The 5,295-nt window shown below is 50.2% G+C and overlaps 1 pseudogene; it reads left to right on the forward strand.

The window, feature by feature from the left end:
- Positions 1-2,081: 2,081 nt before the first annotated feature.
- LOC123115922 (uncharacterized) lies at positions 2,082-3,154 on the forward strand (annotated as a pseudogene).
- Positions 3,155-5,295: the final 2,141 nt, after the last annotated feature.

Genomic DNA, 5,295 nt, shown 5'->3' on the forward strand with positions numbered 1-5,295 from the left:
AACTCGGAGGTGCCGTACGTTTGGTACTCGATTGGTGTAGCACGAAGAAAGTTCGACTACATCAACCGCGTTGTGAAATGCTTCCGCTTACGGTCTACACTGGCACGTAGACACACTCTCCCCCTCATTGCTATGCATCTCCTAGATAGATCTTGTGTGAGCGTAGGAATTTTTTGAAATTGCATGCTATGTTTCCCAACAATGCCTTCACGTGAGGATCCTGCGAACTGGAGCCCACGGTTTGAAGATGCTAGCCGAGTACCGTGAACAGGTGGGATGAAATTCTCATGCATAGTGTCACAGTTGAACTTATGTTCAAGATGACGGACAAGGAAAGTCTGATCCATGGAGCAAAAGGTTTGGGCACAAATGTATCAGCCGCAAACAACATGAGCCAAATCGAAGGGTTTTGAATAAGCCAGATGTACGAGGACATTACTCATTACCCCTTAGATGACAACACGATCTCCTTTTTCGTATAAAGGATATTGGTCATAATAAAATAGATGTGAGCATACGAAATGCCAACTCTTCTACCTTGGACACAGTCAGCGACACAGGATACAGATCCCCTAGGCTTGCTAAAAGATGTAAGAAGACATGTCGAAAGGTGCTCAGGCTTCTCCAACAGTAATCCGTGGAAGTTCGGGAGAAAGATTCGGACCCGTCCAAAAATATCAGCATCCCGAGCACCATCAACCACGGTGGATCGTCCAAGGTCTGGTAAAACAATAAGAACGGGCTTGAGAAGTCTATTCGAATTTGTTCTTGTGCCGACCGACGCTAATAATGCAAAACCTGCATACGTGTGGCGGTTTACCTCTCGGAGATATTCACCATGAATCTACATTTCACCGGTTCATCGTGTTTCGAGACGATATCACCCGACGCGTGCGCCATGGCGGCACTAAGGACACTTGCAGTGGTACATGAAGTTGCTTAGGATGCGCACTTTGGTGCCTGATGTTGTAAAATACGGAAAAGTGATGCCAAAACTTGTCTTTGTGAGCACGTACAGTTCAAATCACTACTGCCATTGTATCCTAACTCGCGGGGCCAGTATCAGGAGTGGAAGCGATAGAAAGCAGTTGGCATGTGGCATTTTGCAGAACCCCCGAGACCTCATAAGGAATCTCAGAAAAAACCCTGAAACGGCTTGAGAGGGCAACCATTTCATTTTTTTTTTTGCAATTTGGTCCCAGTGTCGATTTAGTATTGAGGGGCAGCCATTTCATTTTTTTGCATGAGTAAACTGATTTTTTATCAGTTTACACATAACAGAATTTGTGGACAGATTTAGTTGATAGTTATTTATGGATTAATGATTCTCTGATATTCGTTACAAAGCTGCGGGGTTTATGTAAAAACGCCACACACCAACCGCTGACACTGGGCCATGAATCAGGACGTAATTTGCACCGTATGTGCTCGCAGAGACAAGTTTTGACACCATTTTTCTGTATTTTGCAACATCAAACTGCACATCCTAAACAACGCATGTACCATCAGTGCATTTACCTTTATAAAAAACGGCGCAAAGCCTGTTTCGAAATTGATTTTGTAAGCCTGATGACCGTCGTCGATCTCAAGGTTGTTCGGCGCCAATACCAAGTTACCAACAGCTGCTTCCATATAATAACCTTAAAATATCACCGGCAAAGAAAAATATCTACAACACCTAGTAATATTATAATCGCTTCGGAGTTCTGTCGTCATTTACAACCTCGTCCTCGTATGGAACGAGGGTAATGAACTTAGTTATGCCATGATTGAGAATAATTTGAAAAACGAAATTGCTTCACACACGATACACATGAACGATCTGCGAACGATGCCTTCTCTACGAATCAGCTAAAAAAACAAAACCAATCGCCTCCTGCGTTCACGGACGCGGTTGGAGCTGCCACATGGGATCGTCCATGAGTCGGCTGCTGGGTTGTCGTGTGTATAGCAGCGCCGTTTGAAAAATGACAAGCATAGAGGCCAAAAACTTTCCTCGCACGAAAATTGGGGTTGAACCACCGAAGGCAAAGAAAAGGAGAAAATGACACATACGCTCCTCGCGATCACAACAGCCCAACAGCACAAACTCTAAACCAAACCGCATACGCCACGGGCCGCCGAGGAGAAACAATATTCCAGCCTTCCCCGCCCCGGCACACCATCGCGCCTCTCCACCCTCTCCCCATGGCCGCCGCACGCGACCTTGCCGGCAACCAGCCCGGATCCACCCGCGTCTGCATCGGAGAAGACGTCGCCTGGTCGGACGTCACAGGCGTCTACGACCGCGACGACTCCCTCAAGGAGAACACCAACCCAAAATGCTTCAATGTCAAGAACTACCCCGGCCACAAGGCCGGCAACGGCGCGGCGCAGCGGTTCTCGGGCAACCTGAAGCCTACGGCGGCGCCCATCATCGGGATCTCCGGAAACCTCGGCCAGGGGTGTGCCCGGCGGCACCGCCCACCTGCGATGTTCCCAAAGAACGCCAAGACCGGCGGCGGCGGGCGCAACCCGAAGCCGGCGTGCCAGAGCCGGGATCGCCCAAGGTATCCTGCATGGGGAAGGTCCTATCGGGACGAGAGCGCGACCGCCGCCGGGAGCTGATCTCCCGGGAGAAGATGAAGGGCGGCTGCTGCCCCTGGTTCGGTTTCCCGATCCGTCCCAGCCGCTCGAGGAAGAGCGCCGTGGAGAGCGTCGACTGGTCTCCGCCTCCCAGGCTGCCTCTGGCCTATGTGGAGCGTAAGATGGAGGCGAAGGAGGTCAGCACGGATCAGGCAGCGCCGCCCGCGCCGGCGCCGGCGCTGGCAGGGATGAGGCGGTTCGCGTCTGGTAGGCGCGTGGCGGATTGGGCGGCCGGGACGGAAGAGGATGGACGCTTGGCGAGATCTGGGCCGTTGTAGCGCGTGCAGGGCTGCTGAATACTACTCGAGGACTTGTAGTAGATGACAGTCTGGTCCGTGGCTTTCTGTTGGTTGTTGCTATGCTTTCAGAGTAGGCGTGTAGATTTGCCAGAAAAAAGCGTGTAGGATGAGGATTGAGTTTGAGGTAAGGGGTTAACTACACCATGACTGTCATATACTATCTTTATCTTGGTTTACTGGTCCCCGTTGTAATCAGTGTCGAATTTTAATCATAAATTTAACTAGCAAAATGTTCATGCATGTTATAAAAAATTATATCATTGAAAACTACGTTCAAATACGAACCCAACGATATAATTTTTGTAAACATCCACTAACATTTTGTCAGTTAAATCTTTGATTAAAATTTAGCACAAATTACAAAGGGGCCAATAAACCAGGACGGAGGTATCTCTACTCCTAATGGAGCAGTTGGTGAATAGTCTCCACGGTTTATTTTCGATGGGTTTTTTTCTCTCTCCTCCCACCACCTCCTCCCATCCTGGTCCATCGGTTTATTTTTCTCTCCACTCTTTATTACAACCAGGATTTTTCTAACGTATAACAAATCACGGATCTAACTTTCTTAAATTATTCATATCAATCGATTCCTTTTATTAGTTCAATTTGTCTTAGAAAACAAATAACAAACTTTTAAGAAACAAATAATAGATTTGAATCTAACTTATCTAAATCAATCGATTTCTCTCATTAGTGAAATTTATTTTAGGAAACAAATAATAGACACGTTACAAACTTTTCTCCCAATAAATAGTTTCTTAACATTTCTAAACTTTCCTAATCAGACACGTCACAAACGGGCAGGTACTGATATCATGTTACCAAACAATAAAACCCCATTTGCATAGAAATCAGTTCAAAATCCTAACTTTCCTAAATTTTTACCTTTCCTTGATAACATCCAATATTTTCTATGTTTTCCACCTATTGAAGAAAATCACCCCTCCATCGATATTAGCATTTTTTTAATGAGATCTCCGGGTTATGATTTTTCTGCGATTCTTTCCAATTGTGACCTCTCCTTTCGCTCCGGCTCCTTCTCGCATAATCACCTCCACCACAGCCAGCTGACGCCACCCTAGACCTCTTGCCTCTCCACACCTTCTCCGCCACCTCCTCCTCGTACTCCATTGACAATCCCTCCACCAGGTTTATCCACGGCGGTGTCGACGACATGGCGCAACAGCGTACCAGTGGTAGAGCAGCGCATAGTAGCAGGAAGAAGCACGCAGCAGGCGAGGCGAGCGCCCGACGGTGGAGGGCAGAGATGCGGCCGGCGTGGCTAAGGGGGCGGCCGGCAGAAGATGGCTGCGACAGGAGGCGGCGCGAGGCAGGGGCGCGACAGCGGTGCGAGCGAAGGGATAGGCGGCAGAAGACGGGGCGAGCGCAGCCAACGAGAATGTGACGCGCGGCCAGGGTGTGCGTCGCGCGGGGCATAGTGGTGCGGTGGCTGTGGCGAGCGTGATGGCAACGGCGGGCGCGACAGACGCGGTGTGGCACATGCGTGGGCATGAAGAGCCAGAGAGGGAGTGGCCCCGCGGGCGCGGAAGAAGAGCTGAAGGCTCGGGCATGGGCGCGCATAGGAGCGGGAATGTGCCACGGGGTCAATCCGAAAATCTCAGTGGCTACCCCTGCAAAGGCCATGGCGGACAGCGGTTCTCGGCCACGGCGAAATACCTAACGAGAGCAAACGAGAGGGGAAACTGGGGAAAGGCAAGAGGAGATCACGGCGGTGTCAATGGCACCCTAGGGGAAGACAGGGGAGCCCGGGGCGGCGCGGATCGAACGGCAATGTCGCGGTGGCCGAAGGTTGAGGAAGACACCAACGACGTCGATCTGGGGGAGCTGGACTTGATCTCGTTGGCGCAGACGAAGTAGCAGAGGCATTCGGAGCTCCTCGACAAGCTCCTAGCCAGCAGGGAGGGCAGTGGCCGTGTGGTGGCTGTGGCATCTAACTTCGTCCAGATCACCGGGATCGAGCGAGCGAGGAGGATAAGTGGATCTAGGAGGGGTGTCAAGGAGGAGTGAGGCCATGGGGGCAGGGGAGGCAGGGCGTCACCCTTATCCATTCCCCTTCGATGCCGGTGAGGTGGTCGGGCGGGAGCCCGGCTCTGTAGCGACGGGCTCGGGGAACAGGAGAAGACGACCGTGCGGGGACTGGACCACTGGGCCGGTTCGGTGGCAAGGCCCGAGGTAGGAGGAATCCCCTTTTTCATCGTCCTTTTGGTTTTTAATGTATTCTAATCTGTTTCTCCTTTTTAACACCGTTTTCTATTTATTCTTATATAAACTAAACGGATTTTGTTAATTGTGAAATTATGCACACAATTCAAGCACAATATTTTTAGGTGGCACAAAAAGTTTGGGGCCA

This window comes from Triticum aestivum, chromosome 5B (assembly GCF_018294505.1).
Source record: "Triticum aestivum cultivar Chinese Spring chromosome 5B, IWGSC CS RefSeq v2.1, whole genome shotgun sequence".
In the NCBI taxonomy this organism is placed as follows: domain Eukaryota; kingdom Viridiplantae; phylum Streptophyta; class Magnoliopsida; order Poales; family Poaceae; genus Triticum; species Triticum aestivum.